Source organism: Sciurus vulgaris, assembly GCF_902686455.1.
Source record: "Sciurus vulgaris genome assembly, chromosome: 17".
NCBI classification, from domain to species: Eukaryota; Metazoa; Chordata; class Mammalia; order Rodentia; family Sciuridae; genus Sciurus; species Sciurus vulgaris.
In genome coordinates, this window is record NC_136478.1 from 48,813,424 (window position 1) to 48,828,660 (window position 15,237).

Below are 15,237 nucleotides of genomic sequence, written 5' to 3' on the forward strand. Positions count from 1 at the left end.
ATTTGAAATTGTCAAATTTTAAGTTTCAGTCATTCTGGTAGATGCATATATAACAATATCATTTTGTTTTTTGTGTTTTTCTGATTAATAACGTTGAGATTATTTTAAAAACATGTTTATTGGTCAGTCCTCTTCTGTGACATACCTATTCCTTTTGTTTCATTTTTATTTTTTTTAATTATTGTAGAACTTTAAAAAAGTATTTGGGATATTTATCCTACGTATGCATATGTGATGAAAATGTCACAGTTTAGAGCCTGTCTTTGGATTCTCTGGATAAGTTCTGTTTTAATGTCAAATTTATTATATTTATAGCTTGTACTTTTTAAAAAATATTTTTAGCTGTAGATGGACACAATAAATTTATTTTTTATGTGGTGCTGAGAATCGAATCCTGTGCTTCACACATGCTAGGCGAGTGCTCTACCACTGAGCCACAATCCCAGCGCTACAGCTTGTACTTTTAAGGTTTATAGTTTTGTCTTTCACAATTTATTGCCGTTAAAGAATCTCTTGGGAAATGATCTCTTTCTCTAAGGTGAAGTAGAGACTCAATTTTGTTGTTTTGTGTATATGCCAGAACATGAAAAGGCTGTCTTTTCTCCACTTACCAGCAGCCACAAATTAGATTTTCATCTATCTATGAGAGTCTTGGAGGGTTCTTTTTTCAATTCTATTGGTCAATTTATCATTCTCTGTACTATGTATATACACTGACAGTTTTATAGTAATTTTTTGTTTATGATAACACAAAGACCTATTTGTGACTTTATTAATCCTGCTTGTAGCTCTTTTTGTATTTCCTTTATTTTTTCATCTTTATTATTTCCTTCTACTTTCTTTGGATTTATTCTGCCATTGTCTTCTCATATTTTAAGCTGAACACTTAAGTAATTAATTTTCATACCTCAAGTACAAACTTACAAAGTTATAACTTTTCCTCTAGGTATTTACTACTTTGGTTGATGGTTACAAATTTTGATATGTATAAATCTGATCATTCAGTTTTAATATTTCCTTTAAATTTAAACTATAATTTATTTTACCCGTACCTTATTTAGAATTATATTTCTCAGGCCTGTAGAGTTTTTTCCTGATAATCCATTGATGAACTATATTAAATATAACTGCTTTGGGGGCAAAGAAGGTGGTCTTTATAAAGCAAGGCCTTTGAAATTTTAAGATTTGATTTGGAGCCCAATATGTGTCTAATTTTTTTCTGAATATTCGGTGTGTCTTTACAAGAATTTATCTTCTGCAGCTATTGTGAACAATATACTAAATAAAATCTGTTATTTTTCTTCTAGTCTATAATCTTACTGATTTTGTCTCTTTTATCTATCATTTCTAGAATAAATACATAAAATATCCTACTTTTCCTTGTAGTTTCATTAACGTTGGGTAATATGTGTATATTTTAGTAATATAAATTTAGAATTTTTAGATTGTTCCCTTTCCATCCCCATCACCCTTTTCTTCTAGTCTTTGGGAAGATAAGCATTTTACTTACATTTAGTGCTTTTGCTAAAAATTTTATATAAGTGGATATATTTAAGTTACCAAAGTCTAAAAACTTTTTTCCTGTCCAACAAAATGCTATTAAAATAATAAAAGTAATTACTTTTACCAACTTCTGTGCTATCTTTGTGATGTATTTAAATGGAACTCAGGAAATATAGCAATGGCTTACAAATTGGCAAAAGTGATTGGAGTTGAAGTAGTCTAACATCATTGTACTGCTGGACAGAAAATAAAAAGATTGGGGCTCGGGGTTTAATTCAGTGGCCGAGGACCTGCCTACATGTGTGAGGCACTGGGTTCGATCCTTAGCACTGCGTAAATTTTATAAAGGCATGCCGTCTGTCTACAACTACAAAAAATTTTTTAAAACAATATTAAATTTAAGCTTTGATAATTTATCTTTTGAAATTTTAAACATAAGGATCAAATGCACACACACACATCTGGAGACGTATTGTTTGATGGTTTACAACTTCCTTTAATCATTTCCCTTCCTGTGTCTTTTTCTCCTACCTGAAGTAACATCTATTACAATTTTCTTTAGTGAGGATCAATTGCTAAAAACTCTTTGTCTAAAAACTTCTCATTCTGTTGTGGCTAGGGCTATACCTCAGAGGTAGTGCTTAACATGCATAAGGCCCTGGCTTTGATCCCCAATGTCCCAAAATGAATAAATAAGTAAATGAAAAATAAAAACTCTCAAAAGTTTTTTGTTGAGTAGAATTATAAGTTAATAGTTTTATATTTTCATCAATATTTTACTATATTTCCAAACATACAGAAATTAAAGGAGTTATACAATGAATACCAAATATATTTACCACCTAAACAGTATGATTAAAATTGTGCTATATTTGCTTTATTAAACAACTAGCCATGTCTCCAGCCCTGTATTCTTCCATGAATTGATCCATTCTTAATGTATTTCCAAGTAAATTACAGACAGTATACTTATCACAACACTTTAGCGTGCATATCACTAACTAAAAGTTCTAGTATCTAGTTATAGCTTTTAAGATAAAATTTACATACAATAAAATGCACTAATCTCAAATTTTCCACCTGGATAATTTTGACAGATTCATACACTTTTGCAAATCAAAATACTACCAAAGGACCAGGTATGGTGCTGCATGCCTATAATCCCAGTGACTGGGGAGGCTGAGGCAGGAGGATTACAAGTTTGAGGCCAGCCTCAGCAACTTAGGCCCTAAACAACTTAACGGAGACCCTGTCTAAAAATAAAAAGCCCTTAGGTTATATGTACTTGGGTTTAATCCCCAGTACCAAAAACAAACAAAAAAAAATATCAAAGAAAAAATCATTGCTCCAGAAAGTACCCTTATACTTCTTCCCAGTCACTTCTCTCCCTTGTATCCAGAAGTAATTACTGTTCTTCTATTCTAGATTTTTGTCTCTTCTACTACTTCATATAATGGGATTAGAGAATACATATTTTTTTGGTAAGGTTTCTTTTACTCTGTATGTTTAAAAAGTACATGTTTTAACGTGTGTGGGTGCATATTTGTGCTACATCTCACTAGTTCTTATTTCTGAATTTTGTTTCATTGTATGACTGTTCCTTTCATTATTCTGTTGATTATCCTGTTGGGCTATCCCCAACATTATTATGAATAATGCTGCTATAAATATTCTTTGCTTATTACTTTAATTTTATGTACTTATGAGGTACAGTGTTATAATATTTTTAGTTGTTGATGGACACAGTACCTTTTATTTATGTGGTGGTGAGTATCAAACTCAGTACTTCACACATGCAAGGCAAGTGCTCTACCACTGAGCCACAACTGCAGGCCCCAGTGTTATAATTCGATGAATATATACAATGTGTAATGGCAATCAGAGTAGTGAGCATTTCCATTTCCTTAAGCATTTTTAAATTTTTTATTAACATAATAATCATATATTATGGAATATAGTATGATATTTCAATACATGTATGCAATATGTACTGATTAAATCAGGATATTTTTCCATCTTATCATTACTTTGTATTCATAAAATATAAGTTTTTTGCGAACAATAGTTCACCCCACAGTGCTGAACACAACTTTTTACTTCTATCTAAATATGTATCTAAACATAGAATATTCTACATTTAGATCTACCTTTTTCCTGCTGTAAATATTCTTCAACATGCTTCCACCCTGCCATCGCACCCCAGGTACTGGGGATTGAACCCAGGGGCATTCTCACCACTGAGCTACATTCCCAACACTTCTTATTTTTTATTTGGATACAGAGTCTTGCACAGTTGTTGAGGCTAGCCTCAAATTTGTGATCCTGCTACCTCAGCCTCCCAAGTAGCTATTTGGACATTCCTTTATGTGAACGTGCATTTTCATTTCTTTGGCTAAACACCTACAAGTGAAATTGATTGGACATAATTTGTAGGTATATGGATAGTTTTATAAAAAACTTCCAGACCTTATCCAATAGGGGTTATACCATTTTACTTGCCCAACAACAATGTATAAAAATGTGAGTTTCCCTACATTTTTGTCTTTTTTTTTTTTTTTTTTTTGGTGGTGCTGGGGATTGAACCCAGGGCCCTGTGCTTGCAAGTTGCAAGGCAAGCACTTTACCAACTGAGCTATCTCCCCAGCCTGATGCTGTCAATTTTGTTATGGATCTTCTTGGTATTCTGTTGTGTCACAGTTTGAATTTGTTTTTCCTTAATGACTACTGATGTTCATCACTTTTGTATGTTTCTGAATGTCTTCCTTTATGAAGTGTCTTCTCAAACTTCCTGCCCATTTTTAATTCCTTGATTCATCTTTTTATTGTTAAGCTATAAAATTTCTTGATATAACAGTTATTGCTTTTTGCGATCTAAGAAACTGTTGTCTACTGTCAGGTTGGAAGTATATTTAGATATTTACTTCTTACCTTTTCTTCTAGAGCTTACAGTTTTTAATATTAGTTCTAAGATTTAATTTTTGTTCATGTTGGCAAATAGGGGATGAGGTTCTTTTTTTTAAAGGTAGAAAGAGGTTTATTTTTGGTGTACAATTCTGGTTGGAGGGCAAGGGGTTGCATCTGGTAATGGCTTTCTTGTGGGCAGAGTCCCAAAGTGGCATAGTGTAAGTGACAGGGAGTGTGTGGAGGTTTACTTTTTCTATGTGGACACAATACCTGTATTTTATTTATCTTTTAGTTATGCTGAGGATTGAAATCACTGCCTCACGTGTGTTAGGCAAGTGTTCTACCACTGAGCCACAACCCCAGCCCTACTTTTTCTGTATGGATCTCAATTTGTTCCAGTATTATTTTTCCAAAATACAAGTGATATTGTCAATTGTAGGTACCTTTGGACCCTTTACTAAATATTAATGACCAATGTATTAGCTTTCTTTTGCTGCTATAACAAATTTTACTACAACCTTAGTGACTTATAAAGTCACATAGATCTGTTATCTTACAGTTTTGTAGGTCAGAAGTCCAACAAGACTAAAAGTATTAGCCGTGCTGCTTTATTTTCCAGAAAGGTCTAGGGAGAATCTATTTCTTGCTCATTTGGGTATTAGTCAGAATTCAGTTCACTGCATCTGGAAGTCCAAGGTCACCATTTTCTTGCTGGTTCTAAGTCAAGGACCATTTCATTTCTAGAGGCTGCCACATTCTTTGGCTCATCCCCTCCTTGATCTATCTTTAAAGCCAGCAACAGAGAGTTGAGTCCTTATCACATCATGCCGGCCCAGCTGGGAAACATAATTTACTTTCCCTTCTCTTCCTAACCAATTTAACCTAAAGTTATTAGGTGAGGATGAACAAGGTAGGCACACATACCAGTGAAGCTGTGATGGCCTACAGCAGTGTACAGAAGCGTGAGCACAGTGAGGAGAGTTATCTATATAGAGAGTGTATAGCAGGGCCAATTCAATATTGGTTACTCCCAGGGAGATCAATCACATGTTTTGTATACACAGAGGTATAAATATTTAAGGATAATGGAACTAACACTTCTGTCAGGGAGGAGACAACACTAGAATAATGAATCTGGTATTAAATTAGAATTGGAAATACTGGTGTGAATTTATCATTTTTCTCATATATATGAGATATAAAAATAAGCAGAGATGTAAATATGTATATGCAATATATAAACACATATAAGTATATTCATTAGCTTTATCCATTGAAAGGACCTCAGAGAAGGTATCCACCAATGAGTGTACACTAACACTCAGGTCACATTCTCTAAATACCATGGCCCCTCTAATAGGAACCAGGGTTTTTGAAGAAATGATTGATTCTAATGTCAGGCAGGGCAATTAAAAGAAGATCCTGGAACAGCTTGTATGAGAAAGTAAGGAATGCTCAAAGAACTCTAGGGACCTGTTAAAGTCCACACAAGCCAGATAAAGGGGTTCCAATTTACCAGATCTGGGACAAAGTGACCACTGAAATAAATAATAATAGTGGATTATAAACCTTTGAGTGAAATAGAGAATCACAAGTCCATACCAATATATTATATACACACACATTATAATATATGTATTATAATTTGAAACTTTGATGAAGAATGGGAGAATGGGATGTCCACATAGTCTCATAGTACTTCACCATAGATTTCTTATTAATTATAAAGGAAAAAAAGAATAAATTTACAGTGGGTAAGTCTGGCAGGTATACCTTGATCCAAAAGAATATTCCTAACAATGGGACATGTCATCAAGTGCCCCTTGATAGATCCTGGGAAGAATGCAATATCCCATCTGTGGAATTCCTTCCAAAATACATAACCTGATCATGAGGAAACATAAGAGAAAATTAAACTGTTCTCTAAACACTGGCTTATGATCCTCAAAAGTGTCAAGATTATAAAAATAAAGGCAATACTGAGAAACTGTTTCAGACTAAAGCAGATGAAGATATCTGATATCTAAAGGGAATTTGGTTCTGAACTGGCTCCTTTAGTATTAAGGACTTATTGGCAGAATTGGTAAAAATTTGAATGGAATCTGAATATCTTGAATTGAGTACTTGTATTATGGTTATGTAGGGGCACATCCTACATAGCTGTTAAGTGTATTCAGGGGTGATGTGACTGACATTAGGTCAGCAATTTACTCTCAAATGATTCAAGAAAGAAAAATATTCCTTGCACTATACTTGCATCTTTGAGATTGGTGAATGGATGGGTAAAAAACAAAGGTATGATGTGATTTTTAAACTGTCTTCTGAATTATACTTTTAATTTAAATTTAAAGATAAATTTTAAGAATCTACACTGAAGCTCCACGGGATTTTTTTTTAAGTAGATGGACACAATACCTTTATTTTGTTTATTTATTTATGTGGTGCTGAGGATCAAACCCCATGCTCCATGCATGCGAGGCAAGCACTCTACCACTGAGCCACAACCCCGTCCCTCCACAGGATTTTGTTGGTCATACACGTGTACATATTGGTGTCTCCAAACAGCGTGGTTATTGGTTTTTTCATGGATCTTAAGATTGTTGAACCACATGGTGCCTAACCTTATCTTCCTGGTGTTTCCAGCCTGATTTGTCTAGAGCTACTAAGCAAGGCTGATTTTTCATACCTTATTTTTTCATCCATCCTCAGTGTGGTCATCTCAGATTCTACTATCTTAATAAGAAAAAGAAATGACACCATCTTCTATGAGGTTTAAATGATGTATTTGTTTTAGTATTCTGCAATGCAAATAAAGTGGATCACATGTCTCAGCAGTAAGATGGAAAACTCTAAATAGATAAAAATCAGGAAAAATATAAAATTATTAAGACCAAGAGAAAATGGAAATTAGATTATACAAAAATTTAAATGTACAGAACTGAGCTTCAAGTTTGAATCCAACCTTCATAGGAATAACAAGTAAACAAGTTCTTTAAGTATGGGTTATGTGGATACCTCATAACTATTTCAAATTACCTCATTTCTATTTCAAATTAAGGTGTTTTTCTCATATATTGCAAATTAATTTTAAGTGTTTTTTTTTTTTGTTTTTGTTTTTTTTTTTTTTTAATTTGGGGGAGTTCAGATCTGGTCTTTGTGACTTTTTAAAAGATACCTGAAATATTTTCCTTGGCTTCATAATATTATTTTGCCACAATAATTAGTCATACGACAACTTAAAAGCAGTTTTCCATTAATGAGTTCTTTTTCTTTGCTTGTTTCTCAAGTGGTGTTTGTCCTTTGAATTCTGTTGAAGACTTTCTTGCCCCTTTCTGCATATCCTTAGCGAATCATCACACCCTACTCTAACGGTTCAGTTACCTTATAGATTGATGACTATCAAATTGCTTAGAGCTATCCAGTCCCAACTTAATTAACAAACAGTTTGATAAATGTTGTCGTCATCTGGCTTTTCTTTCTTTTTTAAAAATATTTTTTAGTTGTCGATGGACCTTATTTATATGTAGTGCTGAGAATTGAACCCAGTGCCTCACACATGCTAGACAAGTGCTCCACCACTGAGCCACAACCCAGCACGTCATCTGGTTTTCCTAATGACAACTTGAATTTTACATGCCCCAATTTTCATTCTTATCTCTCTTGTGCTTCCTCCTGTCTCCAACATCCTTTGCTACATCCCAGTGAATCATGTAACCATTTCTTCTGCAAGTCTCTCTCTACCATTTTTCAAGTATAAGGTCTCTTTTGCATACAGTAGACAATGATGACCATTTAAGTTACCTGTAGCAATGAATGAAGCTATAGAAACCATATTCTACATGACTTATTCTCTCCTAGAATATAAAATAAAAACTAGGTAAGTATTAGGTACTTGTATAGCTTTTCTTCTTTCTTTCTTAATCAAATTCTGGCTTTTAAGTCTGAAATCAAGGTAATATGGAGTATTTGCAGTTGACATTCCTTTCATTTTGGGAGAGGAGCCCTGAAACCAAAGAATTGACTCCACATTAGTTTATTTCTAAAAATAAGAAACAATGTAATGCTGGAAATTTTTCTTAGATATCATCACATTGTCTTAGAAGACTGCGATGTTGAACAGATCCAAACACAACAGGAAGATTTGAAAAGGGTTGCAATAATACTTAAGAAAACCGTGTTAGCTGGGCGTGGTGATCCCAGCTACTTGGGTTATAAAAGTGGGAATTATATAGCTTGGTGATACATGCTTGAGATATACTTGGGATATATACTCGAAAGTACTTGGGATTATAAAACTGGGAATATAGCTCAGTGTTAAATGCCCCCGAGTTCAGACCCTAGTAGTAGAGAGAGAAGGGCGGGGGGAGAGGGAGAGAGAGAAAGAAAACCATGTCAGAGGAAAGAGGCAAAGAGTTTTAAAAGTTGGAAAAATGTGTTTTGTGACTTCAGACATTAATATTATGAGGAACTGCTTCCATACATGTGACTCTTGGAACAAGTATGAAACATACTTTATCCTGGGAAAACAATGTAACAAAGAAACATCACAAATACAATAAGACTGGCAAGTCCCGCTACAGGTCATCCTCTGTAGTCCCCTTTCAGTTGTGCTCAATGTAGGGAAGACTTCATTAGTAGTTGGACATCAGTAGACATCTCAAGTATTCAGACTGCAGAGAAACTTTATGAGCGTTATAAGTTAGCCTGAAATGAATCCTCACTTTATGTCAGAAAATTCATGCAGGAGAGAAAGCTTTTGAATGTAAAGAATGTTGGAAAGCTTTGGGCTGGATAGAGAAAATTCATTCTGGAGAGAAACTGAATGCAATGAATGTAGAAAAACCTTCAGCTACAACTCCAGCCCCTTCATTCTTAATCTCTTTGTTTCATTTGCATTTTATTTTTCTTTAGACTGTATTAGGAATTCAGTTTTTTAATCTCTTCCATATGAGTGCCCAATTACATAAGGCCATTTAATGAAAAAAACCTTCAGTTTGCAGACTAACATTAAATATCACATCTAGTGTATGCACTATTTTCTGAACTGCTAGGTCTACATTGAAGTTTTTCATGTAATCCCTTTGATCCATCAACTGTAACTGCCTGAATCACAAAATTTCAATTACTGATTTATAGTATACATTTTTGCCTAAAAGTTTTTAGAAATGTCAAGCATAGATTACAGGAATAATACAATGAACACCAATATGCCCTTCACTAGACATCACTTTTTAACACATTTCCTATTACAAATTTTTATCTTGCTATTTCTCTGTGTGTGTGTGTACTGAAATGTGAGAAAGTTGAAGAGAGTACACATGTCCTATGAACTAGATGTTCTCTGATATGACCATGATAGAATAAATATAGTCAGGAGATTTAACAATCACACAATATTATGATCTAATATATGTACATATTTTTTTCTCAAAGCTTTTAAAATCCAAGATACAAAAATCATGTACTACATTTAGTTATCCTATCTCATTAGTCTCTATATTTTATAGCTTTATTGTATTTCATGACTTCATTTTATTTATTTGTTTGTTTATTTTGGGGTACTGGGGATTGAATTTAGACTTGACCACTGAACCACATCCCCAGCCCTATTTTGTATTTTTTTTTTTTTTTTTTTTTTTAGAGACAGAGTCTCACTGAGTTGCATAACACCTCGCTTTTGCAGAGGCTGGCTCTGAACTCTTGATCCTCCTGCCTCAGCCTCCCAAGCTGCTGGGATTACAGTTGTGTGCCACTGCACCCGGCATAACATCATATTTTTAAAGAGTCTAAATGACTTTTCTTCCTTCTATGCATATTTTAAGATTATTTCCCTATGTTTGAATTCAGGCTAAATATTTTGGGGTCATATTTTATCTATCTTACAACATCACATAAGGAGCCAGATATTACTCTCTCCCATTTATGATGATAATTTCATTATTTCTTAAGGTTGTAGCCTGAGTTTTCCTTTTTTTTTTTTTTTTTTTTTTAATTTGTGGTGCTGGGGGTGGAACCCAGGCCTCACACATGTGAGGCAAGCACTTGATCATGGAGCTTTGTATGATTGAGAAAGATGATGTAGATGATGCTTTCACACTGTTTGAATAAATATAGATAAAAAATTTATTTTGACCATTTATTTATTTATTTAGGTACCGGGGATTGAACTCAGGGACTCTTAACCTCTGAGCCACATCCCCAGGCCTTTTTTTGTATTTTATTTAGAGACAGGGCCTCACTGACTTGCTTGGCGCCTCACTAAGTTGCTAAGGCTGGCTTTAAAATGGAAATCCTCCTGCCTCAGCCTCCAGAGCTCCTGGGATTACAGGTGTGCCCCACCTCCTTATGGCTGCTAAAAACATTTCCTGAAAAACCTTTATACAACACGTAAGTATGAAATCATATATCTAAACCTTCAAGATTTATAACAGTTTTAAAGCATATTAAATAATCCAGAAGACCTTAAATACTTGGGTGCAGTGGTGTGTGTCTACAGTCCCAGCTACTGTGAAGGCTGAGAGAGGAGGATCCCTTGAGTCCAGAAGTTCCAGGTCTGCCTGGTAACATGGCAAGACCCCATATGAAAAGACTTCGTGGCAAGTTGTGTGTATGTCAAAATGCCTTTTACCATCATATGTTTGGGTCTATAGTGGGGGTTTTAAGTAATTCTAGTGATGTATCATATTTCTACAGCAGGCTACACTTCTAATTATTATAGGTTTATCTTAATACCTAATAGTTCTAATTCCCCAGTTGTTACTATTGTTAAGTTCACTGGCTATTCTGATTTAGTTTTCCATGAAGATTTTTTTTAAATTTTTAGTTGTAGATGGACACAATGCCTTTTATTTATTTTTTATGTGGTACTGAGGATCAAACTTGGTACCTCACACGTGCTAGGCAAGTGCTCTACCACTGAGCCACAACCCCAGCCCTTCCATGAACATTTCTTTTTTTTTTTTTTTTTTTTTTGTACCAGGGGCACTCAACCACTGAACCTCATCTTCAACCCTATTTTGTATTTTATTTAGAGACAGGGTCTCACTAAGTTGCTGGAGATTGCTTTGAACTCTTGATCCTCCTGCCTCACCTTCCCAAGCATCTGGGATTACAGGTGTGCACCACCACACCCAGCTCCATGAAGATTTTTAAGTTAGTTCAAATGTTTTAAAAATATCTTGGGTATTTCTGATTTGAGATTGTATTGTAATTGCAACTTAAGGAATTGTGTTATCGTAATGGGGTTAGTACAGCTATCCCAGAACCTAGTGTTCTTTCATTCATCTTCTGACTAATCTGGCAACATTTTATTTATGTGTCTATATGTATATCTCTATATATATTTTTAGTTTTATTTCTTGTTAGCATATATGTACATATATACTATATATACAATTTTTATTTGTAGATAGACATAATACCTTTATTTTATTTATTTTTATGTGGTGCTGAGGATCGAACCCAGTGCTATGCAAGCCTCTAGGCAAGCACTCTACCACTGAGCTATACCCCCAGCCTGTTAGCATATATTTTTGATATTTATCAAAAAAGCATCTTTTCCCCCTACAGGATCTTCTGTTTCTCTGTTCCTTAAGAATATTTGTAAGATTGTATTGATTTCTGTGTTAATGCTTTTACCAAGCTAACTTCCTGTCTCTCTCCTCTCTGGTTGTAGTTTATAGTTTATAAAAAAGTGATAAAATGACTTTTTTTTCCTCATAGAGACATGAAACCATAATGACAGAAAACAAAATAAGTGGTGCCAAAGAACTCTCCTTAATCTCCAAAATAAGTCTGTGGTTTCCAGTGAAGGATATACAACAGAGCCAATGGAAAAGTAAGTTTTTGCCTACAATTTAGTAAATCAGTCAGATTGTTCAAGTCATGTAACAATCCAGGGGAATTTTTTGTAATGATGGAAATGATCCATAACATACTGCATAGTATAGTAGCTACTGGGCACATGTGCTATTTAACACTCGAAATAGGCCTAAGGAGACAAGGAATTTTATATTTCATTTAATGTAAATTTTACATTTCATTTAGTAATGCACAGTTATTGGCTAATGTATTGGTCACTACAGAGTAAAGATGTCAGAGAAGTTGAAAGATTGGATTGTTTTTGAGATAAAGAATTACTTAAAAGTTGTTGATGTGCATGCATGTTTTTTGTTTTTGGTACCAGGGATTGAACCCAGGGGCACTTAACCATTGAGCCACATTCCTTGCCCTTTTTATTTATTTATTTTTCATTTTGAGACCGGGTCTTGCTAAGTTGCTTAAGTCCTTGCCAAGTTGCTGCTGAGGCTGGCTTTGAAGTTTCAATGTTCCTGCCTCAGCCTCCTGAACACTGGGATTACAGGGGTGTGTCACCATACCTGGTGAGAAATAAATTCATGTTTAGAATTATTTATCCAGTGGAAATTCACAGAAATGTGATGGCTGTGTAAGACACTTCCAGATAACAAAAGCCTCAAAAATGTATCTTCTATGCACCTTTATTTTTCTAAGGTACTAGAAGTTGTGCTAGATCAAGTCTAGGATATAGAACAGTAGAATTACCCAAAGGGTCAAGAAAAAAAACACTGGCAACATAGCACAGTGCTAAGAGAAGGTCTCAATGTAAATAAAGAAGGGAAAAGCCAGTGCAACAGAGATAAGAAATATCTCCCCCAATGGGAGCAGAGGAAATGCAGAAGACCATGAATAAAAGGAACTAACATTTTACCATGTGAAGTATCAGCAATACTTTCTAGACAACTAGTCCTCCCACTTTTTTTCATCTTTCTATTTTTCTATTTGTGTAAATGGGCATTTTCAGTTAGGATGTAGGAAGTCCCATTTTTTATTATTAAAATTAGTAAAAATAGTTTTTCAATTTAGTGACTTCACTTAGCAGCAATATTTCAGAAAAATTATAGTCTATATGAGATAGTTGTATTGGAAAAAATCTGTTTTCTTGGTACACCTTTTGGTACAGCGGTAAAAATTTTCAGACAGTAATAGTGATTTGTAAAATAATCATTTAAAATAAATTTTAGAGCTTTGAATGTGTTGGGAATGTGTTTGGGGTAGTATGGAAAAGCCATCACTAAACTGGAGAAATCAATGGGTAACAGGTACATTTAATTGTTTCATAAATAACAGCATAATTGAAAATCTGGGAGCCATTAATTTAAGAGTAACTGCCTTTGGAGAGAAGAACTGAATGAATGATAGGGGAAACCATTGTTTTTCATTATAAACTTTTTTTAAAAGTATTTGTATCTGTAGATGGATATATTTTATTTATTTTTTTAATGTGGTGCTGAGAATTGAACCCAGTGCTTCACACATGCTAGGTGAGTGCTCTACTACTGAGCCACACCCCAGCCCTCTTCTTTGATATTTCAACATGTCTGATGAAAATGAATTTATCTTCATCATAGCAAATCTGCATAGAACTTGAGGTTTTATAAGATCTTGGTTCTTTTTATGGCATGCTTTTATGTAGTTATCCCTGCTGTGACAAGTCTTTAATAAACAGTATTTCCAGAAGCATACACATCATAGAAATGTGTGGCAGGAACTCTGGTGTGATTCCCCACAACATAAGCCTTTAAGCAGACCCTTCTTGTAACCATTCATCATCAGATGTAAATTTCATCTTTGCTTAAAGAAAAACTAATAAAAGATGGTGACAGTTTCACAAAAAGGGCCCTACCAACACCACCTTCTATCTTCCTTCCTAGGAAATCTTAGTGGAGAATATCATGGTGCTTTTGTTATTATATGGATGAGTATGACCCCTCGAGATTTGTGTACTGGAAGCCTGGCTCCATTATGGTGGTGTTGAGGTGGTAGAACCTTTATGACGTAAGGATTGTGGGAGTTAATTAAGCCATGGGGCATCAACTTTGTTAGGGCGACAGAGGTGACTAGATAGGAGCAGGACATCAGGCAGCCCGCACACACCAAAGAGCAACCAATCAGACACCAGCAGATAAACCCTAATGGGGTCTTGCACCCGCCTGTCACTCAGTGGGATCCTCAGCAAATCCCAGAAGGGCATGGGTCCCAGGCCAACTGCAGGAAGACACATCCACCCCTGGGCCTACCCCTGCCTACCCCAACTGCCTTCCAGAAGGAATCACCTCCCAAAAAGCTGAACTCTGCCCTCACTAGGGCCCTCATTGTATCCAAAGGCAAACAGGTTAACATTCACACAGATTCCAAATATGCCTTCTTCAAACCCAAACTCCCAACACACCAGATGAGAGGCCATCAGCCAGGTGAAGACTGGCAGATCTAATTCACCCACATGCCTAGACACAAAAAGCTCCGTTACTTACTTACTTTGGTTGATACTTTTTCAGGCTGGATAGAAGCCTTCCCCACCTTCAGGGAAACTGCAGACACCATTGCTTCCATCCTCATCGAGCAGATCATTCCCAGGTTCAGACTTCCTGTGTTCATCCAGTCAGACAGCAGTCCTGCCTTCACCTCGCAGGTTGTTCAATTAGTCTCCAAAGGCCTCAACATCACCTGGAGGCTCCACATCCCCTACCAACCCCAATCCTTGGGTAAGGTCGAAAGGGCTAACGGCATCCTCAAGGATCATCTCACTAAACTTACTACTGAATTCAAACTCTCCTGGCCCAACCTCCTTCCATTGGCCCTTACGCACATTCATGCAACCCCTAGACACCCCTCAGGCCTTAGCCCTTTTGAGCTGCTCTATGGGCGCCCTTTCCTAATCAACCAAAACTTCCCAGTCACCCCTCCCACTTCGGCATCTTACTAACCCTATCTCACACTCTTGCACAAGCTGTTATGGGAGCATATGGACCG